Below are 24,639 nucleotides of genomic sequence, written 5' to 3' on the forward strand. Positions count from 1 at the left end.
GTCAGTCTGTCTCTCCCTTGCTCACATTGCTCAATTAAACAATGCACAGAAGCAATACATTCCAACACCACCTGTTGTGAAAAGGCTGCATACTGCTGGAGAAACGAACCTGTACAACTTTTCAGCAACCATCCCAAAAATCCAGCCTGGTACAAAGTAAATGGAGGAGTGAAAACATCATGGCCCTGAGACAGGCCCGGACTGGCCATAGGGCAGACCGGGCATATGCCCGGTGGGCTGCTATGGCTTGGGCCGGGGCCTCCCAATCTGTGGCTTGTTGATGTCCATGCCGCACAGCAGGAGGTAAGCGGCGACCGCGGCCTGGACAGGGCTAACACAGGCCTGCGGCCGCCGCTCACCTCCTGCTGTGCGGCGGCGATGCCTGTATCTTCTCCGGCGAATGGGCTGAGCTGTGTGTCTCGCTCACACACAGATCAGCCTCAGAGCCGACAGGAACAGTTCCGTTCTCTGCTCTCCAGTCTCCACTCAGATGGCCTGCTCCTCCTCCTCCCGCCCCTCTGCTTCTGTGTATGCCACGCCCACCCACTCGGGGAGAAGTGAGAGAAGCAGACAGCATGTGCCTCCTTTCCTGGGGTGAGTAAGATCACCCTCTATCCTGCCTCCCAGTAATTTCATACACCTCCAAGGCATGTTTAAATGTGTGTATTTTGTAATGTTGCCATTTGTGACACGTGAAAAAAAAACTGCTCTCTGCTGAGAGAATTTTTTTTGTTAGCTTTCCATTGGTACATCTGCTTCAGTTCAGTGCCCAGCTACCCATGTTTTTTTCCAACAAAATCCTGAAACAGGCCAGAAGAACAGGTATTTTCTCTCCCTTTAGACTTCACTGGGGTTTGGCACTAAGCTCTCAGGGTTCTGAGTTCCCACCTGGCTCAAAGAAAATCCTGACAGGTTTGCTTATCTCTAGTGCTCACACAAATTGTTCAGTGGTTAGAGAATGAGACATGTCTCCCAACATGTTAGATTGGGGTCTGTTTACTTTCACATTCTGATATTCTGATATTAATGACATTCATAAATGGTCTCTGTGGGGCACTGTCACAAAAATAATTAGATGCTTATAGCAGTTGTAGAGTCAGCCTGGAACATGGCTAATAAGGGGTTAATTTGGGAGGGTAGGTACTTCCCCCTAAACCAGACTATTAAAGACAGCAGAGCTCACAAATAGGAGGGAGGCTTTTTAGTAGCTGCTAGGAAGTCATGGGGCTTATTGTGGGCAAACATTGAGAGGCATAGAGCTATTTACTTTCTCTAGGAACTTAATGACTGTTTTATATTATTGCTTGATTGCGGAGTGTCATACTACATTAACGAAGCCCGCATTTCAGCTCGCATATCGCACTGCAAACTGACAGTTCGGACATGAACCGGATCACATAGGTGTGAACACCCATGCGAGCCGATTCCGGTGCGGACCAAAAAAAGTGTCCTGTGCGTGTTTGGTCCAAATTCGATCCAATATCAGCCATAGTATCTGTATGGCTGAAATTGCATTGCAAAGACATTGCATGTGATTTGCACTGCAGTGCGAATCACATGCGATAGCGCACTAGTGTGAACCTGGCCCAAATCAGGGTTCTCAGAACACCACTTTACATGAGATCCCCCCTTAAGGCACGGTTCATACTAGTGTGCTGTGCAATATCGCATGTGATTCGCAATGCAAATCACATGCAATGTCCATGCATTGCGATTTCAGCCATACAGATAGTATGGCTGAAATCGCACCGCATTCAGACCAAACACGCACAGGACACTTTTTTGGTCCGCACCAGAATCGGATCGCATGGGTATTCACACCTATGTGATCCGGTTCATGTCCGAACTGTCAGTTCGCAGTATGATATGCGAGCTGAAATGGAGGCGACGTTAATGTAGTATGACACTCCCCAGCAGTTCACATATGGCAGTGTGAACTGCCGTGCAAGTCGGGTGCGATGCGGAAACCCGCAGTGGATTAGCAGCTTACAGTAAGTGGAAATTCTGCAGACTCTAAGGGTTGTCTGTGCGGACTCTGATGTAAGGGGGGTGGTGTGTGGACTCTGATGTAAGGGGGGGTCAATACGGACTCTGATGTAAGGGGGCTCTGTGCAGGCTCTGATGTAAGGGTGGGTCTGTGCGGACTCTGATGTACGGGGGCAGGAGGAGCTGGAGAAGTGCACAGTGAGCAGAGAGTAAAAGGGGGCACTGTGATTACAGAGAAAAGGGGGAATAATTGCAGGGGCATTGTAATATAAAGGGGCCTACCTGTAATCATTACAGTGCCACTTTACAGTGCTGTCCCCATTATATCACAGTTTCCCCGCACATTACAGTGTGGAGGACACCAGAAACCCCCCGCGAATGCCTACCGAAATCAAACCCCCCCCCCCCCCCTGTTCCTGGGAAAAATGGGCTGCTCAGTCTTAAATGCCCGGGCCTATTTTTTGTCCCAGTCCGGGCCTGCCCTGAGAGGTAACCTGAAACAGTAGCTCAGAACAGACCTGAATGAAAGGTTGTACTTGACCAAATGAAAATCTACCCTCCACGGCTAAGGCATGTGCAGTCAGAATGCTTCCAAGCAGCTCCTCCTCAGTTAGATCCTGCCACAGTGAATGACACAAATCCTTATCCTCTACTGCAAGTTGCACACGGCAAATAACCTGCACTCTCAACATTGTGAAAGGAAAAGCAAAAATCCAAATCAACTGGCTCTCAGTCCCCAAGTGTAGCAGATCTGGTCGTTAGTGGGCGTCACGATTATGTCAGGTTCAGCGTCTAAGACCACCAGACACGTAGCTACACAGGAACTGAGACCAAACAAGCATTTATCATTAAAGTGATATTTATTTACAGTGAACATACACCAATAAACATATAAAAACATAAACCACTCCAGCAAACAAGAACAAGAATAACTAATAAACCTAACAGCTATCTATATACAGCATAAGGGAAAAGGCAACAGGGATGCAAGGAAAGGGACACGGCTGGGGACAAGAGCATAGAACAAGGGTGCAGGATGGATCAGGACAAAGGCAGGTTATCAGACACAAGCTGGTAGCAGACAGACAGGAAAGGACCAGAATCGTGACGCACTGGGGGAAGGGAGGAGCAGCCTTAAATATCCACCTGGCAGCTGGAGCCAGGTGTGGCTGATCCTGCTGGCTTCTGGGAGACACCTGCTGGTGGACACTGGAACTGCGGCAGACAGCCCAGAGCAGGAAAGTGCCACCAGGAGATGAACTTAATCCTAACAGGTCCTTTCATCGTGAACATCCTGAGTTGATGGCTAGTTTGGGCGTCCGGAGTCCGCCCCTTGGGGGGGGCACTGTCAGAGCACTGGTTCGTTTGCCCACGGTTTTGCGCACATGCGCAGAAGAACGGCGCTATCGGGCACATCTTTGCAGCGCGCGCACATGCGCGTGCTCGTACCGTGCGCACGCTCTCGCACCCGACGCGCCGCTGGGCCATGCATGCGTGCACGCACGCGGCTCCCACGGAGCCAATCAGAACTCTGACCGCCCTATTTAAACCTGCCTTTGACACATGACAGGTTGCTGGTTTGTCATCAGCTCGGGTATGTGCTTTACCTGTTTGATCTTGCCTTTGATCCGGATTGCCTGACTTTCCGATTGGATACCAGACCTCTGCTTGACTATTGGATTGCTGCCTTCTCTTACCCCTGACCCCGGCCTGGACTTTGGATTTGCTACTCTCTGTGACCCCTGACCTCGGCTTGAATCTCAGACTTGTTGCTGTCTCTGACCCCTGTACCCGGCTTGCATCTCGGACTCTGCCTGTCTCTTCAACCATTGTTCCCAGCTTGTCTTGGATTGGTCTCCGGCTGCCTGAACATCCTGTGGTTCCAGACCCCTCACCTGCTCATCCCTACCAGGACTGCAACCCAGCTACCCGCTTCCGGTACCAGTGCCTTCTGGTGCTTTCCTCTGTCTGTTCTCTCCAGAGGGAGGTCAGCGCCGGTTCGCAAAGGTGAGCCGTCCGCAGCATCTCGGCCTCGGTAAGTACGCTTTCTGACAAATAGAGGAGCAGGAGAGAAACAGAGAAGCATGTGGGGGAACAGAGAAGCAGGGGGGGGTACCAGTGGAGCACAGGGGTGGACCAGAGAAGCATGAGGGTACAGAGGAGCATGGGGGGGATAGAGAAGCATGTGGGGGAACAGAGAAGCAGGGGGAGGAGCAGGGAGTGGGACAGAGGAGCATGGGGGAGACCAGGAGACCAGAAGGAGCATGGGGGAGGTGACAGCAGGCCTACTCACCAGCTATGGCCTGGGAGTTTCTCACTTCTGCCTAATCTTTTCCCATTAGGGGGGCAACAAACTGATTCTTTGTCCCGGGTGAAATAATGTCTAGCTTCCCCACTGGTACTGCCTATAATACCAGCCGTTCTACTCTAATAAAGTATGGTGGGCACATACTTGACCTTCTGCCTGCATCTCAGATCTGCTACTTGTCTAGTGCTAGACTCTCTGCCTGTTACCTGGATCGGCTCTCTGCCTCCTTGCCTTGTTTCTCCACTTGTGCGCTAGACTCTTGTATCTCCAGCCAGTGTTCTGGAAAGAACTGCACCCACCTGTGTTTGACCCTCAGCCTGTTCCTGTTGGAGTATCCTCCTGTGGCCTTCCGACCCACCAGTCATCGCACAGCTGCCCAGCTATACCCAGAGCCAGTGTCCAGTAGCCAGTGCCTCTTCTTGCCATCCACCCCCTGTATCACCCCCAGGGGGCGGAGTGAGCCTAGTCACAAGGGTGAACCGCGCTCGGCATCTCAGCCTCGGTAAGTACTCACCTGACACATGCATTGCAGCTGTTTCATATGGGCAGAGAGGAATCTGCCAATGTTCCAATGCTGTAGGATAACCCTGCATGCCTGGAACAATACCCTCGCTATTGACTCCCTGATGAGTGACAAGTATTCCCAGTGTACAGTGCTCAAGGTCCAGTTGGGGCCTGAAATATTGCATTTAATGTATGTACAACTCCTTCCTAGTATGTATGCAGTTTGGACACCTCCATGATAAATGAATCAAGTCCCCATGGTCCCGGCTACATTTACTACATGTAGGGTCCTCAAAAATGCCCATCCTAAAAAGTGTCAGGGGGGTATAGTGAACCCATAGGAGTATAAATACTTGCATGGGCTTTTGGTTTACGACAAGAGAGCATAGTTCTAACACTTGGAGGGCTTCCTCCAACTAGTCTTCCTAAAAAAGGACCTAGAACAGATTCCCGCCTTCTTGCAACCTGGAGGGGGTGATCCTTTAAGAACGCAACTAGTAACATGTTGTAGCATTTGCAAATTAATCATTTATTAGTAGTAGTAGTAGTACTTTCCTTCAGATTGAATATTGGGGTTGAGGATTTTATTTAGTACAAAAAAAATTTATGCAAAGATACATATATTAAAATCTAAAGTTTGATTGGTTATATAAATTTCAGTAGTCATCAACAATCGGAGTAGTGGTGAATTTGACAGAGGAAATCGCATATCCCTACATGTTTCGCGGAGATTCCGCTTCCTCAGAAGAAAAGAAACGATTTTCCAATTTGCTTTAATGACCACAAATAACCACCAAAATGGACACTAAACACTCCTTCAAGGCGTGGGCTGGTACGTGCATACCCCTGCAATTCCCAGGGGAGATTTCAAGAGGGGTCCCAACAAGACAATATTAGAAAGTCTGCTGAAAAGCAGAAATCCAGATAGAATCAAACAAGACAATGAGAGAGGCTGAATGCCTTTATATATTCCTAGACAAGCCAAGAAGAGTTTTTGGCACTAATGCATGCAGTTAGATATCTAGCTTGAAATGTGACTCCACCGTCACGCCGTGAGAGCCCAACAGCGCCCCTTGAATTATGTAGTTTGCGTGTCGGCCACCAGCTGGAGATGACCATCACTACTGTGCATTACAAGTTGTTTACTAACTGACAGCTGAAAGAAGATGAGCTTTTGAAGTGGTTGTAAACCCTTACAGACCACTTTGACCTACAGCTAAGCCTAGATTAATGCCGCGTACACAAAATCATTTTTCGGCTTGTAAAAAACAACGTTTTTTAAAAATGTAATTTAAACCGATCGTGTGTGGGCTTCGTAGCATTTTTCGGGTTCTGAAAGACGACAAAAAAAAATTCGAACATGGTCTATTTTTTCCACAACGTTTTAAACTATGTAGTTTTTCGGGTTGTAAAAAATTATCGTGTGTGGGCTTTAACGACGTGAAAAACCTGTGCATGCTCAGAAGCAAGTTATGAGACAGGAGCGCTCGTTCTGGTAAAACTACTGTTCGTAATGTAGTAAGCATATTCATCACGCTGTAACAGACAGAAAAGCGCGAATCGTCTTTTACAAACACAAAATCAGCTAAAGCAGATCAAAGGGTGGCATCATCCGAATGGAACTTCCCCTTTATAGTGCCGTCGTACGTGTTGTACGTCACCGCGCTTTGCTAGAGCATTTTTTTAAAAAGATCGTGTGTGGGCAACGTCGTTTTATAGATGAAGTTGGAAAAACAAAGGGCCTGATCCACAGCCAGCAGGTGTAACTTAAATATTCGGATTTAAGTTACACCGCCGGAAAATTACTACCTAAGTGCTCGATCCACAAAGCACTTACCTAGAAATTTTCGGCTGTGTAACTTAAATCCGGCCGGCGCAAGGCGTTCCTAATTTAATGGGGCGAGTGCCATTTAAATTAGGCGCGCTCCCGCGCCGGACGTACTGCGCATGCTCCCGACGTCATTTTCCAAACGTGCTTTGCGCAGTTTTACGTTGCGCCGGGTTAAACAGTTTAGGCCTTGTAAAAGCAGCCCTAATATTGCGACGGCAAACTAATACTTACGGAGAAAAAACGAAGCGTAAAAGCTTCGTGGATCTCCGTAAGTGCTAATTTACATACCTGAAGCTGCATTTAGACGAGAAATGCCCCCAGCGGCGGCTGCGGTACTGCATCCTAAGATCCGACAGTGTAAGTCCCTTACACATGTCGGATCTTCTCCCTATCTATGTGAAACTGATTCTGTGGATCAGTTCCATAGATAGAAACAGGGATACGACGGCGTATCAGTAGATACGCCGGCGTATCCCTTTTGAGGATCAGGCCCAAAGTTTTTTACGAGCCGAAAAATGATCGTGTGTACGTGCCATTAGGCTTACCTGTAGGTGCAAGAAATATCTCCTTAACCTACACAGTTAAGGAGATTTTTGCAAAAAATACGGCACCGATGCATGCGCCGTAGACAACCGTACAGGCGCACTGAGCATGCTGTTAATGAATGGACTCATGCCGTTACCGCCGGTGGCCACAGTGACGCGATGACGCAGTGACGACATCGCGGCTCCGGCCAGTCACAGTGCCGGAGCCGCGATACACGGAAGAGAGATGTCGGCGACGGAGGAGGGGAGTGAGGAGCGCTCAGATAAGTAATTCATAATAAGCTAGTATGCTATGCATACTAGCTCATTATGCTTTTGTCTTGCAGGGTGTATTTTTTCTTTTTTTTCTTCAGAGGGTTTACTTTCTCTTTAAGGGACAAACTATAATGTGAACTCGATGTCTATGATTTATGTACTTTAAGTTGTTATTGGGTACATTGTATAGATTAGGGGGCAGATTCCCAAAGATCTGCACCCGCGCAGCGTATCTGAGATACGCTACGCCGCTGTAACTTACTTGGCAAATCTTTGAATCCAGAAAGAATTTGCGCCGTAAGTTACGGCGGCGTAGTGTATCTCTCGCGGCGTAATTCAAATGCGGCGAGTAGGGGGCGTGTTTCATTTAAATGAAGCGCGTCCCCGCACCGAACGAACTGCGCATGCCCCGTCCGTCAAAACTCCCAGGGTGCATTGCTCCAAATGATGTCGCAAGGACGTCATTGGTTTTGACGTGAACGTAAATGGCGTCCAGCCCCATTCACAGACGACTTACGCAAACAAAATATTTTTTTTCAAATTCGACGTGGGAACGATGTTAATCCTGTAGCATGTTTGCAATCTCTACCCCACTTCTGTAGCATGTCCATAATCTTTGATTATTCCCTGTTACATGTTTGCACTCAATACATTTACTACATATTATGTATGGCTCTTTGGTAATGTCAATGGCCCCACTTGAAGTTCTGTATATACTCGAGTATAAGCCAACCCGAATATAAGCCGAGGCACCTAATTTTACCACAAAAAATGGGAAAACGCATTGACTCGAGTATAAGCCTAGGGTGTTCATCTTCATGTCTCACTGTGCCTCACTTTGCCTCACTGTGTCCATGTGCATGCCTCACTGTGTCCATGCCTTACTGTGCCCATGCCTCACTGTGCCTTACTGTGCCCATGCCTCACTGTGCCCATGACCAGACTGACGTTTAACATGGGAGTCTATGGAAGGGGTGCCCGGCTTTGAAAAATCGGTGCTCCCCGGCCGTAGGTCCCCCGGACAACAAACTTTGCACACTGGTAGAGGAAAGAGTGGGGCTACATGTGTGCCAAGTGTGGGGTCCAGGGGACCTACAGCCGGCCGGTGCCAGGTCCCCAAAGTCCAGGAGATCAGGCGCAAAAAGGTGACTCGAGTATAAGCCGAGGGGGGCATTTTTAGCACAAAAAAAGAACTGAAAAACTCAGCTTATACTCGGTATATACGGTATATCAAATAAGTTGACCACCACTGATCTCTGATAGTCTAGAAAAGCTAACAAGTTAGCGACTCTACCTGAATTGTTCTTATCTACTGTGCTGAGATCACATGACTAGTACTCCCCCAACTATAAGCCAATCAGGGAAGACACAGGACAGGCACTGCATTTAGTCCAAAGAATGGACCCTTCAGGAAAGGTAATAATTAAATATCTGGAATAGGCTACAAATCATTTTAGATTATAGATCCACACTTATTATTGAAATGTCAAGACATCCCAGTGGATAGAGATCCAGAACTTACCTTTTCTTATAGGAGAGCTTTCAAGCAGATGCAGATGCTTACTCGTCTCGATCACTCAGAAAAGTGCAGGTGTGAAAGTTAATAAGTGCAGTAAAACCTCTCAGAACATTCTTTTTTATTTTTATTTAAATAGTGTGTGGATAAACATTTGGTGATTATTTAGCTTAGCTTCCCCGTGTATTGTAGAATGGAAGTTCACTCCCTCTGTAAAGAAACAAGGGATCTCCTCCTGTCCTCCTTTGGTCTACAGCAAACAGACAGAAATGTTTGCTTTTAAAAAAAAAAAACATGTCATAATAAAGGAACATATAGACATTAGAAAAAGTGGCCCAACTATAGCGTCACTTAGTAAATTTCGTCAGTTTACTGTAATTTTTTACTTTAGGAGAGATCCCTTCATTTAACATTACGTGACTGCCAGGGTTGTTGAAGCTGTTCAGAAAGGAGAGTTTAGTTGTTGTTTTTTTTTTTTATTGAACTACACATTGAGAGAGATTTACTAAAACTGGAGCTTTGCATAGTAGCTAATCAGCTTCTAACTTCAGCTTGTTCAGTTAAGATTCGACAATAAAACCTAGAAGGTAATTGGTTTCTATGCAGCGCTGCACCAGATTTTGCACTCTCCGGTTTAAGGAAATAATTCCCATTGCCACAATAGTAAATTTTCATGTGTAGGGCCCTGTAACTGGGTTCCTGCCCAGATGGCTGCTGAAAAGTGTTTCTTGTTAGCCTTCCAGGTGGGTGGACTCAGGATGTTCAGTGTAGGAAAGAAGATGAGGAGGAGCTGCACTTACACAAAGTGCATATAGAAAGCCAATTTGTGAATACCATGGGTGTGCACTCTAAATTCTGGGGAGTGTTGGGGCTGCTCCCTGGTGGAGATGGAAGAAAGGGATACCATTAGCCCTTTCATTGGGAGAAGAAGGCTTTGTTGGCGGTAGCCCTGCTGCCTCATATGTGGCCACTGTGAGTAGTGGGTCTATCGACCCCCAGACTTCCCAGGTTCCAGGGCCCATTTGATGCTCCGGCCCATTTGTACTTGCCTGAGACTGAAGCCACCTGACTGAGCTGGCCTAATCCCCTTACTTCCAGGGATGGTGACACACTGAGCCCAGCACCTATTTCCAGGACTCTGCAGCCAGTTGTGCACAATTACTGTATATACTCGAGTATAAGCCGACCCGAATATAAGCCAAGGCACCTAATTTTACCACAAAAAATGGGAAAATGTATTGACTCGAGTATAAGCCTAGGGTGTCAATCTGCATGGCTCACCATGCCTCACTTTGCCTCACTGTGTCCATGTGCATGCCTCACTTTGCCTCACTGTGCCCATGCCTCACTGTGTCCATGCCTCACTGTGCCTATGCCTCACTGTGTCCATGCCTCACTGTGACTCACTGTGCCCATGCCTCACTGTTTCCATGCATCACTGTGCCTCAAGTACGGTACCTTGATCGGCGTTATCTCCTGGCGCTGTGCCCATCTTCAGTCTTATTTTCTGTAAAGAAATAGCTTCCATTGTCTAGGTTTGGAAGCCTGTAATATTTTTTTAAATTCAAGTAAAGAGTTTACCTTCTGATCAGAGGAATGGCAGTACCATGTGAACATTTGTTTATTTGTTTGAGGAGTTCTCTTGATGGAAGAACTTGTGGAAGAAGGAGAGAGGGCAGACCAGTGGTCTGGTTAATCTGGTATAGCCAGGCTGGTTGGTGATGCTTTTCATACCCATTGGTTCCTCCTTGGATGACTTGGACTTTAAGTCTGTGTGCTGTCCGGTAACTAGGGAGACCCATCAAGAGTAACGCTGTGCCAATGTGAGGTCTTGCAGTTGGAGCTCCTTCTGTGACCTCTGAAGATTTGAATAGCCATTGTTTAGTATGTAAATGTCATATTGCCCTGAACTGAAGGACTGGTGCTCTGTACCCAAAGGGTAATGTTCAGCATGAATTAAATCTCTGTTACACACTCATTGTGCAAATTGACAGCAGATAGTGGTTACATTTGCATGAGAAATCTGATTGCTAAAGTATGTTTTAATACTATGGATCTTTCAGTACATATGGATGTTTTGATAAGCTAAGTATGCATTCCTAGGTAGGGTGGAAGAAGAAAAAGCAAGAGGACATCTCTGCTGCTAGCTTACCTTAACAGGGCAAAACAATGAGTGATAGGACCAGATAGTCAGTGGATGTCTGAAGAGGTCAGGGAATGCATGCAAACTTGCAATTGGTTCTTAGCCTGATTAACTGGTCAGCCTGGGAGAAGATTTGTTGATATCTGTAGACAGTGGTGGCCCATCAATTAGGGCCCTGTCCCCCCAGAGGCTCTAATAGGCTTCAAAAAATGGTAGAGAATGAATATTCGCTATTGTCACACTGATACTCCTCCCAGATCAGAAAGCAGGTTCTGATAGGCCCGGGCATTTTAGACTGAGCAGCCCGGGGGGGGGGGGGGGGGGGGCGTGGCGGCGGCACTTTGCAGCGGCGGTTAATGATGGGTTGTGCGGTTCTAGCACCTTGTACCTCTAGGCCCCTTTACATTACACAGCACCCTGCACCTCTGGACCCCTTTACATTACACAGCACCCTGCACCTCTGGGCCCCTTTACATTACACAGCACCCTGCACCTCTGGGCCCCTTTACATTACACAGCACCCTGCACCTCTGGACCCTTTTACATTACACATCACCCTGCACCTCTGGGCCCCTTTACATTACACAGCACCCTGCACCTCTGGACCCCTTTACATTCCACAGCACCCTGCACCTCTGGACCCCTTTACGAATCACAGCACCCTGCACCTCTGGACCCTTTTACATTACACAGCACCTTGCACCTCTGGGCCCCTTTACATTACACAGCACCCTGTATTTCTGGACCCCTTTACATTACACAGCACCCTGCACCTCTGGACCCCTTTACATTACACAGCACCCTACACCTTTGGACCCCTTTACATTACACAGCACCTCTGGACCCCTTTACATTACATAGCACCGCACCTCTGGACCCCTTTACATTACACAGCCCCCCACAGTTTGTTACACAGACACCCCCCTAACATAAACCACTAGCCGCCACTGTCTGTAGATACATTAAGGCCCTATGCACATTGAGCATTTAGCCCTGGTGCAGGAGATCCTGGCATTTTGGTGTGGGAAGAAGGCACATGTGCTCCAAATCCACTGTTAGTGGCCTGTAAAACTCTATGGGAAGCTGAAAGCTTCTACAGCTGGATGGTGCACTGCGTGCTCCAAAAGACAGTTGCCCAGAATGTAGACTGCTTGCATTCCAGGCATTTGTCCCTGGGGAGCATACTGCCCCAAACGTAAGTACCACTCGATAAGCCGTCAAGGCACAGCTACTTTCAGTGTCTCAGCCCTGACAGCAGGGCTGGACAGTGCACCTGTGTCTTATTCGTGCACCAAAGTGCTGGGATCTCTTGCACCAGGGATAAACACCCATAGCCGGATTCAGGTAGAGCGGCGTATCTTAGATCGGCGTAGCGCATCTCATTTGCGCTACGCCGACGTAACATAGAGAGGCAAGTACAGTATTCTCAAAGCACTTGCTCCGTAAGTTACTTCGGCGTAGCGTAAATAGGCCAGCGTAAGCCCCCCTAATTCAAAGTAGGCAGGTAGTGGGCGTGTTGTATTAAAATTAATTGTGACCCCATGTAAATGAAGCGCCGAACGAACGGCGCATGCGCGCGCATTCTCAGAATCACATCAAATTTACTCCCTAAGATACGCTGGCTCAATTCATAAGACGTGAACGTAACCTACGCCAGCCCCATTCACGTACGACTTACGCAAACTACGTAAAATCCGACGGCAGTTCCGACGTCCATACCCTACACGACTTAGACCAGCTATTTGGTGGTTTATCTTTACGCCGGACGTACGCCTTACGTAAACGGTGTAGCTTACTGCAACGGGCGCAAGTACGTTCGTGAATCGGCGTATCTAGGTAATTTGCATATTCGACACGTAAATCAATGGAAGCGCCCCTAGCGGCCAGCGTAAATATGCACCCAAGATACGACGGCATAGGAGACTTACGCCGGTCATAGGAAGCCAAAATTCATGCATATCTTGTACTGTGAATACGGCGCATAGATACAACGGCGCATCCGTGGACTTAGCGCGGCGTATATAAGTATACGTCGGCGTAAGTCTTTATGAATCCGGGCCCCAGTGTGTATGAAGCTCTAATACTCACACAGATTTTGTGTTATTTACTTTCTGCTGAGCTATCCAAAAGATTTGTATTGGCGTCTATAAACACTTTCAACCTGAATATGTAACAAAGTGTTTGTTGACTCTTATTAAGAACAGTTCACTCGAAAAGCAAATATTGTATGATTGATTTGGAACTGTAACCCTTTTTTACTGAACATGACATTAGTTTAGTCCTCATACACAGACTATGGGCATGAAAGAAGCTACAGTATACTGTATACCAAATTACCAAAATGTTGCATAAACTTTATTATGCCAATGGAAAAAAAATAAAAAATCTGTATTTTTAAAACCACAGCTTTCCTTGGTGATCCTGCCAAGGTTCAGGGTAACAATGCTCTGCTTGCCTTCCAATTGTGGTTCTGCGTTGTCACCCTGTCACATGGGCTTGCAAGGGACATTACAAATGCTTGTTTTTTACACAAATTACACTGCATGGTCCAGTAATGTCACCACCATCAGGCAACCTGCCCTAAGATAGCTCTGAATTACATGTAAGGCCTCGTACACACGACAGAGTTTCTCGGCAGAATTCACCGAGAAACTCGGTCAAAACCCGGATTCTGCCGAGAAACTCTGTTGTCTGTACAGTTTTGGCTCGATGGAGCCGCCGAGGAACTCGACGAGAAAATAGAGAACATGTTCTCTATTTTCTCGTTGTCCTCGTTGTTCTATAGGAGAAGGCGGCCCGCCGAGCTCCTCGGCGGCTTCATCCCAAAACTCGACGAGGAACTCGACGTGCCAAGCACGTTGAGTTCCTCTGTCGTGTGTACGGGGCCTAATAGTTGCACAGAGGCAGCAGGAGATCATTAGCCCTGAGATGCAAGGAAGGATAAAAAATAGGTAAAGACAAGTATTATATTTAAAACAATGTGTTTGATACAAAGTGCTTTATCAAATTAAATGTCATCATACTGGTTTTTATATCCACTTTAAGGGCCCTTTCACACTGGTGCGTTTTTCCCGTGTTTTTGCTGCGTTTTCGCGGTAAAAATAGCGCTATTAAAATGCCCATAAAACGCTACCCATGCCCCCTCCATTGAAATGAATTAAAAACCGCGGTAAAAACGGAGCGTTAAAATCGCAGTAAAACACCGCGATTTTACCACGTTTTTACCGTGATTTTACCGCGTTTTACCGCGTTTTTAATTCATTTCAATGGAGAGGGGCATTGGGAGCGTTTTAATAGCGCTATTTTTACCGTGAAAACGCGGCAAAACGCGGGAAAACGCACCAGTGTGAAAGGGCCCTAAGTGTGTGTTTTAAAATATGTGCAACAGGCTTGTTTTACCCACTGCAAGGGGAAAGCTTCAATCTGCATTAATTTTGTTGCAAGCACTGAGAAGCATTACTAACACTGATCGAAATTCTAACATATGTTGATCCTTTTGGTTCACTGCAAAAGTGGTTGTAGGCAGATTTATTTTTGTTGACTTGATTTCAAACAGTCTCACGGTCACGGGTCAGGTTCGGAGACAAGTATCTATAGCAGTAGAGAGGCTGCCATCAACCAGCTGAATAGGTATACAAGCAGGTCACCCTGGAGGATGATGCAGGCTCACCCAAGGGGCAGGGTCTAAGTACCTACCAGTATTCATCAGAGCACCTAATGGTGGGAATGGGTTTTTCTGCGTGTTAGTAACCGGCTAAGGTCCTCATGATTGCCCCACCAGGAGGTGAGCAAGCTGAGGTCAAGTAACAGATATAGCAAGTAGGGATCAAGCAGAAGCATAGTCAGTAAACAAGCCAAGGGTCATTAACAAGTGGTTGCAGATTGGAATCAAGTAGAAGTATAGTCAAGGAACAAGCCAAAGGTCAGTACAAAGTGGTTGCAGGTTGGGATCGAGTTGGAAGCATAGTCAAGGAACAAGCCAAAGGTCGGTACAAAGTGGTTGCAGGTTGGGATTGAGCGGAAGCGTAGTCAAGGAACAAGCCAAAGGTTGGTAACAAGTTGTAGCGAAAATATGGACAGCATATCTGGCAAATAGGAAGTGCAAAGGCATGGCTCAAATAGAAAGTTCATGGGAGGAGCAAAGGGTTCAAGGTTCAAGAGAAACTTGATACAAGGCAAGGTTGTCTAAGGAATCAGACAGAAAGCTCTCCAGCATCTCAGGTGACCCAGCAAGAAGAGATACTAAAAGACAGGTTCAAATCCATGTCCCGACAAACATATTCGCTCTTCTAGTAGTGATAAGCAAACCATATAGAGTTTGGGTTGCTGGATCTTGGCTGAACACAAAAAATTAGCACATTTTGAAGCCCACTGAAGTCTATAAAAGCTGAGTCTTGTACATTTTTAGTCTTTTTTCAAGGCCAGTTTGCAGGTCTTTGGCAAAAAAAGTCATGTTAAGCTGTGTACTCCTATAGGCAGGGCCATCTTTTCCATTGGGCACGCTGGGAAGTTGCCCGGGGGCCCTGCTTGCCTGGGGGGCCCCACCGGCTGCCCAGCAACTCCAGTAAAAAAATTGTGGAGAGTGACAGGTTAGAACTGCTAATGCCCAGTTTGCGGAAATCACAGAGAAGATCCGATCCTCCATGAGTGCGGGGGGTTGCTGATGTAAGGGGGGAGTGAATGCAAAAATGTAAGGGGGCACTGATATAAAGGTTCCCCCTCCTATATTAGTGACCCCCCTTACCTTAGTGTATTTACTCTACGGAAGGTGGTCTCTGGTCACCAGAGTGCCCCCCACATCAGAGTTCCCCTTTACATCAGAGACTGCAGGATTCCCCCTTACAATGCAAGGGGGAACTCAGTCTGCGGACCCTGATGTAAGTGGGAAAAAGAAAGCAGTGGACTCTGATATAAGGTGGTCTCTGGTCACCAGAGCCCCCCTCCACATCAGAGTTCCCTCCTTAGATCATGATCTTCAGCGTTCCCCTTTACATAAGAGTTCCCTTTCACTGTAAGGGGGGATCCCTGCAGACTCTGATGTAAGAGGAAACTCTGTGCTGGCTGGGTTAGAGTAACCTGACCTTCATGTCAATATAGACATTTTATAGTTTAAATACTGACATTTGCATTGTTCGGCACTGAAAACTGTAATTTTAGGTACTTTTTTTTGCACTGGCAGTAAAAGATGTGGTTCTGCCAGTAAATTTTATGATTTTTGTCAGTAAATTCTCGTGCGTGATTGTGTAGACAGGGCCCCAGTGCACTGTATTGCCCGGGGGCCTATAATGCTCTTAAGATGACACTGCCTATAGGAGACTGTCACATACCTGTAAGTGCAGTTTGAGATGACAAGGGAGGCCTCTTGCACAATTCCAGTCCAAGTACCCCTGGTGGTTTAGAAAGGGACTGCTATGGTAGCGGAAGGGTACATGTCCACTTTCTGGCCAGCCAGACTGCATGCTTGGATTAGAATAAGAAGGCCCCCAGATATCCACTCCCCTCAATGGCCAATAAAAATGTGATGACCTGAACCACTGATCCTCTGCTGCCAGACTCTTGCTATAAATGCCAGCTTCATGACCAGCTGCTGAAATAACAAACTGACCTTCTGGCTTCAATGGCCAAATTTTTGTCATGACCATATTTTTCCAATTACATCAGCAGGGATGATCGCTGGCTTGCTTAAAATATAAAACAAGTCAGCAAGTTTGCCTGTCCAAACTTGTAGCTGCAACTCCAAGTATTCATTAATTTATAGGCAGTGTTTATGCCACCTTATCATCATAAGGTGGCATAAACACTGCCTATAAATTAATGAATACTTGGAGTTGCAGCTACAAGTTTGGACAGGCAAGTTAACTGCCCATATCTGACCATTTAGTTCACCTATTTAGCAAACTGTGAACAGGGTTTGGTTTGAACTGAAAATGATTGTAAAGGCATAAGGTTTTTTATCTTAATACATTCTATTTATTAAGATAAAAAAACCTGTGTGCAGCAGCCCCTCTGATACTTACCTGAGTCCGTCTCAACCCAGCACCATTGGCTGCGGCTGCTGTCAATCAAAGTCAGTTAGCCAATGAGTAGAGAGAGGGGGCCAAACGGTGGCTCTGTCTGATTGAACAACAAGAGCTGCTTGCTATGGGGGCACTCGACAGGAGGGAAGAGCCAGGAGTGCCACCAAGGGACCCGAGAAGAGAAGGATCTGGGCTGCCCTGTGCAAAACCACTGCACAGAGCAAGTAAGTATAACATGTTTGTTATTTTAAAGAAAAAAAACACTGCGCCCCAAACTCACCCAGTTGTGTGACATTAGTGTAGCGCCATGCTCCCATTGAGTAGGCGCTATGTGTTAAATTATAGTTGTCTGAGCAGTAGTTTGGCTCAGAATAATTATTCTAAATTGTTGGTTCTGTTTCAGTTCAGCTGGGTTGCACAAGTTTCCCCCTAACGGTGGGCGTCGCTGTCACCGCAGGTCAAGGTTGGAAAGGCAACAAGCTGGATGTATTGGGTATCTCTCTCCCAGAAGTGGCTCAGGGTGCGTGGTCAACCCGCTGTGCATTCTGGGGAGGGGTACTTAAGGGACAGACGTCGTTTGGCGGGGTTTGTCTTCCGATCCCGACCTGATGGCCCTCCTGGCCTCAGGGATGTGTGAGCTTATTCATAGCCTCTGGGCCGGCTGGCCCGAATCCTAGCAACTGAGAGTAGGCCCAGGAGTTTCTGGGGCCTACTGATCCAGGGATGGTCCTTTGCTACCTTGCCTACTGGAGGAAGCTGAACCAGTGGGATTCAATTGATGGACGTACTCTGGCGGATTTGCCTCACTGTGCTGCCGGTTCGGCTGAAAGATACTTGGCACCGTGAGTTGTGTAACTTTTGTTGGAACTATACCAAGTGTGCAGTTGATTACACGATCTTGTGGTAGAAGATCATGGGATGGCCTGACAACGCTTATCAAGTCTGTGGCAGAGACTTTGACGAGCTTCGCACCAGCTGCTAGGCCAGTGAGAGTAGGCCTATCTGGTGGTTGCTGAAATCCAGTGTGGAGCTGAGGTAATCCTCTGGATCTAAGCTGTACCTGTGATCCGCAATTCAAAAGTACCTGAGTCTTTCCCTGTCCCTCTACCCCTCTGTTGAAGAACTTTGTTTAATAACCCTTGAAAGAGACTTTGGCCCAGATTCAGGTAGATCCGAGCAATATTTGCGTGGGCAAAGAGCAAAGATTTTTCTCTGCGCCCACGCAAATATTGTGTTTTGCCCGCGATTCACGGAGCAGTTGCTCCGTAAATTGCGCGGGCGATATGCTAAACAGCCGGGCGTAAGGCTGCCTAATGTAAATGATCCCGCCGGGGGCGGGAATCATTTAAATTAGGCGCTCTCCCGCGCCGAGCGAACAGCGCATGCTCCGTCGGGAAACTTTCCCGACTTGCATTGCGGCAAATGACGTCGCAAGGACGTCATTTGCTTCTAAGTGAACGTGAATGGCATCCAGCGCCATTCACGGTTCACTTACGTAAACGACGTGAAATTTAAATTTCACGAGCGGGAAGCGCAGCTATACTTTAGCATTGGTTGCCCCTGCTATTAGCAGGAGCAGCCTTATGCTAAAGTCGCTGTACGGAAACTCCGTACCTTGTGTGCGCAGGGCCCGCGCAACTTTTGTGAATCGGTGGTAGTATGCAATTTGCATACTATACACAGATCACAATGGCCGCGCCACCTAGCGGCCAACGCAAGAATGCAGCCAAAGATATGAAGGCATAAGGAGGCTTATGCCTGTCATATCTTAGGCTGCAGTCGGTGTAACGAGGTTCCTGAATCAGGAGCACTCGTTACACCGGAGCAAGTAAGCACTTGCGCCGCGCAACCTATGGTTGCGCGGGCGCAAGTGCTTCTTGAATCTGGCCCTTTGTGTTTGGTGCAGACATTCTTATAGACAACTCTTCAAGGCGAACCCCTGAAACAAGCGTATGGAACAGTAAGGTAACAGCAGGCCCAAATCTAAACCAGCAGCTCCTTCGGGGGTAGTGCTACTTTAGCATATTAATATTCGCTAATTTCTTCCTGCTTCTCCTCCCAGACAATTAGGAAGCAGACTGCGGGTTCAAGCAGGTCCATCGGCGGCGGTGCGAAGAGGAAGGGGAGGGGGCACTGGCGGCGACAGGTGGTGGCTGTGTGAGTGAGGGGGGCAGTTTTTTTTGCCCCCCCCCAAATATTGGCGCACCATCCGCCACTGGTCTTGTTTATTGCAGTCTTTTAGTAAAGTATTTTTTACCTGCTGCAGTGTGTTGTCCCTTCCCATTGTGTCTGTAGTGATATTTGTGTACCAGACAGGCTGAGACTGTTCTTAGGGTTGAGAGGCAGAACACAGAACCTAAAAATGTTAAGCGGCTCTTTCGGGGGTGACGCTTCAAAAAGTTTTAATTTATTTGAACTGATTCCTTTTTTGTCTTTTCTAAACAATTTAAGAAAACTTCTTTGTAATTTTCTTTCAAGAAAAAATTTATATTATTTTGATGTGTTGTTGCGGGTAGACAACTGATACAGCTCTGTTTTTAAAGAGAGCCGATAGCACTTCTGTATACTGGGGCTGAGTTTGACAGCTGGGTCCTACCCTTTGCGTTATCTTCTGCTGTCTGGGTGCCTCATATACAAATTAGAGCCCAGATAGGGTTGCCACCTTTTCTTCAAGCCAAACCCGAACACTTAGGCGACCTGGGACACCTTTTGGTGTCCCAAGGAGAGTAGTACTGCGGTGCGTATAGCATGCCGCAGCAAACACTGAGCGTGGCCAAATTGTTCTTGCTGACATCATTGCCCTGCCCCGTCAGTGATGTCAAACCTTCCCCTAGAAAGCCGCCCGCAGCTCCTGAATGGCAACAGATCTTGGTTACTTAGGGAGCCACAGCCCAGTTTGAATCATGTGTCCGAGTTTCAGTCTGCCTGAAACCCAAACACATGATTCGAAACCTGGACTGTCTGGGTGAATCCTGGACAGGTGGCAACCAGGGGCGGTCCATCCATTGTGGGCACATGGGCGCCACCTCCTCTATCCACCACCGCTGCCTTCCCTATCCATTTGCCCAGCCCCTTTCAGGGCACATGAATTCCTATGGCTGGGTGGGCAGGGGGGTGTTTTTTGAAGCACCTGATTAGAGCCAAAGGCTCTAATATTCTTCAAAATAGGGTGGGCTCGGGGACGCAGAGCATTGTGTCTGGAGCCCACCCAGGTGTGTTGCAACAGCAAATAAATATTCGTTATTGCAACACTGATCCTCCTCCCAGCCAATCAGGAAGCGGGTCTGATACCCATCACCCGACTGGCTGAAAGGACAGACGATTCTATTGGACACCTAGGAGGAGGTGATGAGACACATGGTAGAAGCGAGGAAGAGAAGACACAGGAGCCGATTCCCAATGCCCGCCGCAGCCTGAAGTCCACTGCTGCCTGATGTCCCAGGCAGCCACTGCCCGATGTGCCCACCGATGCCCGATGTGCCTGCTGCTGCCCAATGTCCCTGCCACCTACATGGGGTAAGTACCGGTGGACGGGCAGACAGCGAGGGGGGAGGGTTTGAGGTGCCATGTGGGGGGGGATTGTTTGCCACCCCCCCAAACAAAAAACCACCAGCCGAAAATGGTGGCAACCCTAAGCCCAGATGTAAAACTAACAGCCCAGTTCTACTTTTTGATCAGTACTACTCATAAAACCAGTTAAAAGGGTACATTCTGAGGGTTTGTAATTGCCCTCAAAATGCACAAATGGTCCATTGTCAGAAATACTGTAATGAGCAAAGCAGCACAAAGGCATTTTCTCAGGAACTGTGACTATATTATAATGGTACAGTACTGTTGCCTCTTCTGGTCTATGTGTTAAAAATGTTGCACTAAATAGCTATTTGGCCTATTAGACTGTCAGGTGTTTACATATAAAACTAATTACAGTTAGTAGTTTATCTAAGGCAATCTTACAAAGGTGAGCGAACTTCTATAGAAGAATGAAATCAGATAAAATAGTAACCGCATCCTATTTAATAAAAGAAAATGACCCAAACTGACTGACCAATAAGGAGTACCCAACACCTATAAGTACAGGTTGTTATGCGATCAAAATCATTCTGTACTTCAGAGACAGAATACAGAGGTAAGGAGCTGTTGGAGGTTGAGTTGTTAGAGGGTTTAGGGTAAGGTGACCAGATTTTTCAAATTAAATCCAGGGACATATTTTTTTTTTTACTAGTGGCGGCAATCAGCGACTCTCTGCCCATCGCCGCAGTCGCCCGCCTCACAGCCTGTCAAGTCTCACTCTCCAGGCCCCGGCTACTACTGGGTGTGGAGCGGAGGAAATATTCCCTCCGCTCCGACCAGCACACGATCATCAGAAAGGGGCACAGATAATGAAAAAAATACCCCCCCCCCCCCCCAAGCTAGTAGAAGCGGCGGAGCGGGGATGGTGTTAATTCAGAATTTTTTTTTTTATTCTGCACTGACTGTCTTTGAAATTGCCCCAGCCCCTGTTCAAATCCAATCCGGGGACAAAACCAGGGACAGACTTGGTCTGGGGACAGGGTCCTCAATCCGGGGACTGTCCCCTGAAACTGGGGATGTCTGGTCACCCTAGTTTAGGGGGTTCAAATTTTTATTGTTTCTCTAGTCCTTAATATCCAAGGGGATATTTCTTGTGTCCAGCAGCTCAAGGAGGTTCACAAACATCTTCATCTTAGCACAGGGAATCTATTATAAATTTTATGTAGGTATGGAAAATGGCTTTACTCTATCAAATTAATAGTATTTTGGAAATTCTGCAGAGCAAAGACAAACGTATACAATTGTGCTATTTTGCTATGCTTACCGGCATAGGATGAAAAAAGAACAATTTCTTCAAGGGGTGGCAGAAGACTACAGGCCACATTGGTGTAAAGGTGGAGGGGGGTTCAATGGATGGGAACACCCTAAAGTTGGAGTATAGCAGACAAATGGAGGAGCCTGCAATCTACTTTGTGATATAGCAGTGAGGGGTTGTTGGGAGTGGGAAGAGCTTACAATATAAAGAAAGAGGTTGCAATCTACATTGGGTTATGGAGGGGCATGCAGGAGTAATGGTGAAGGGGAGAAGCCTACCAATTTTTTTTTTTTTTTGCAGTAACAGAGGTTGAGAAAAGCCTACCATTTTTGGAGGGGAAGAGGGGATGCTGGGGGTAAGAAGCGCCTCCATTCTATATTGGAGTATAGGGGAGGAGGTAGGGTGTGGGAGGATTCTGCAATCTATATTGGGGTACATAAAATGGAGATGCAGGACATGAGAGGAGGTTAGAATCTATAGTTGAGTATCTAATAAGAGGGAGGAAGGGGGTGTCGAGCCTAAAATCTACTTTCGATTACAGGGGAAAGAGGAGTGCAGGGCATGGGCAGTAGCCTCTGGCTCCATGCAGTTGGTGGAAAGGAGATATTGGACAATCAGAATAGACAGAGTTTAGACATGGTTCCTGACAATTTTTTCTTCTTACAGTATATTTAACCCACCTTGTAAATGTTTGTTTATTTTCTAAATAGGTTTCTTTAAGCTAGTGCATTGTTGGTTCACTTACCTTTTCCTTCGATTTCCCTTCTAAATGTTTTTTTTCTTTGTCTGAATTTCTCACTTCCTGTTCCTCCTCAGTAAACTTGCCCCCATCATCCAAGCCGTTCTGGCTGGGGGTTAGTCAACCAGAACAGCTTACTGAGGAGGAACCCGAAGTGAGAAATTCAGACAAAGAAAACAAAGAAAAAAACATTTAAAAGGTACATCGAAGGAAAAGGTTAGCGAACCAACAATGCACTAGCTTAAAGGAAACTATTTAGGAAATAAAAAACAAACCTTTACAACCCCTTTAAAGGGATTGTAAAGGATTGTTTTTTTATTTTCTAAATAGGTTACTTTAAAGGGGTTGTAAAGGTTTGTTTTTTATTTTAATTTATAAATAGGTTTCTTTAAAGCGGGAGTTCACCCAAAAATCAACTTTCTGCAGTTAGATCCAGCATACTGCTGACATCTGCAGTATGCTGGTCTTTTATTTATTTTTTTTTTTGGTACTTATCGTTTTAGGCGTATTTGTTTTATGGCTCCGAGCGGGGAATCCTGCAGGGAATGGGCGTTCCCGAAGGCAAGCAAGTTGATTGACGCCCTTCGATAGCGCGTCACGGCTTCCGAAAACAGCCAAGGTGACACTTGGCTGTTTACGGCACCTGCGCCTGCCGTGTAGAGCTGACTGCGCAGGCGCCGTAAATTGCCGAGTGTCACTCGTGTGGATTTTCGGAAGCCGTGACGCGCTATCGAAGGCTGTCAATCAACTTGCTTGTCTTCGAGAACGCCTATACCAGGAAGTAATCCCCGCTCGGAGCCATAGAACAAATACTGCTAAAACGATAAGTACCAAAATAAAATAAAAAAGACCAGCATACTGCAGATGTCAGCAGTATGCTGGATCTAACTGCAGAAAGTTGATTTTTGGGTGAACTCCCGCTTTAAGCTAGCGCATTGTTGGTTCACTTACCTTTTCCTTCGATTTCCCTTCTAAAGCCACGTACACACGACCATTTTTCATGTCGTGGAAAAAAACAATGTTTTTCTCAATGTGATTCTTGTCAAGCCTGCCTTGCATACACACGATCGTGAAAAAAAATGCTTGAGCAAATCGCGGTGATGTATAACACATACAACGGCACTATAAAGGGGAATTTGTATTCGATTGGCGACACCCTTTGGGCTGATTATGCAAATATCCCTTCTCATAACCTGCTTCTGAGCATGCCCGTTTTTTTCCCCGTCGTTAAAGCCTACACACGACCGTTTTTCACGACGTGAAAAACGAGGACGTAAAAAACAACGAGAAAAAATAGAGCATGTTTTAAATTTTTAATGCCCATTTTTCACGTTGAGAAAAATGCTCTGGAGCCTACACACGGTCGTTTTTAATGATCAATTTAAAAAATTGCATTTTTCTCGTCATGAAAAACGGTCGTGTGTATGCGGCATAAATGTTTTTTTCTTTGTCTGAATTTATCACTCCCTGTTTCTCCTCAGTAAGCTTTTCCCCATCATCCGAGCCGTCCTGGCTGGGGGTTAGTCAGCCAGAACAGCTTACTGAGGAGGAACAGGAAGTGAGAAATTCAGACAAAGAAAAAAAACATTTAGAAGGGAAATTTAAGTGAAACAACAATGCACTAGCTTAAAGGAACCTATTTAGAAAATAAAAAAAACAACCTTTACAACCCCTTTAATTTAGGTCAAATGATAGAAATGATAGAAAAATTAAAATATTCTATAAACTAAAGTTCATAGATACGATAAGGTGGAGCTTGCTGACATAGTAAAACTGCTCACGCATAGTTTACATTCTTGTTGATCAACCAAATTAAGGCTTAATGATGCAATAAAAGAACATCTTACAAGAGAGTAGATTACACAATTATATAGTAAAGCATCCCTAAGCTGGGTTATTTGTTAAAAGGAAATAATAATTTTGAGTTGATATTATTTTTTTTCACATCAGTTGTTTTACATCATTTTTTT

General features: G+C 46.5%; 2 protein-coding genes across 2 annotated transcripts in view; one reads left to right on the forward strand and one right to left on the reverse strand.

The window, feature by feature from the left end:
* LOC120920495 (C-reactive protein-like) overlaps positions 1-9,219 on the reverse strand; it is a 49,352-nt gene extending 40,133 nt beyond the window's left edge. Inside the window, exon 1 of the mRNA XM_040332613.1 lies at positions 8,952-9,219. The gene's annotated coding sequence lies outside the window, so the exon portion shown is untranslated. The remainder of the gene's footprint in view (positions 1-8,951) is intronic.
* The window catches only part of LOC120920073 (C-reactive protein-like), a 61,010-nt gene that overhangs the window by 2,199 nt on the left and 34,172 nt on the right, over positions 1-24,639 (forward strand). The gene's annotated exons all lie outside the window — the stretch shown is intronic.

The sequence above is a fragment of the Rana temporaria genome, chromosome 13 (genome assembly GCF_905171775.1).
Source record: "Rana temporaria chromosome 13, aRanTem1.1, whole genome shotgun sequence".
NCBI lineage: Eukaryota > Metazoa > Chordata > Amphibia > Anura > Ranidae > Rana > Rana temporaria.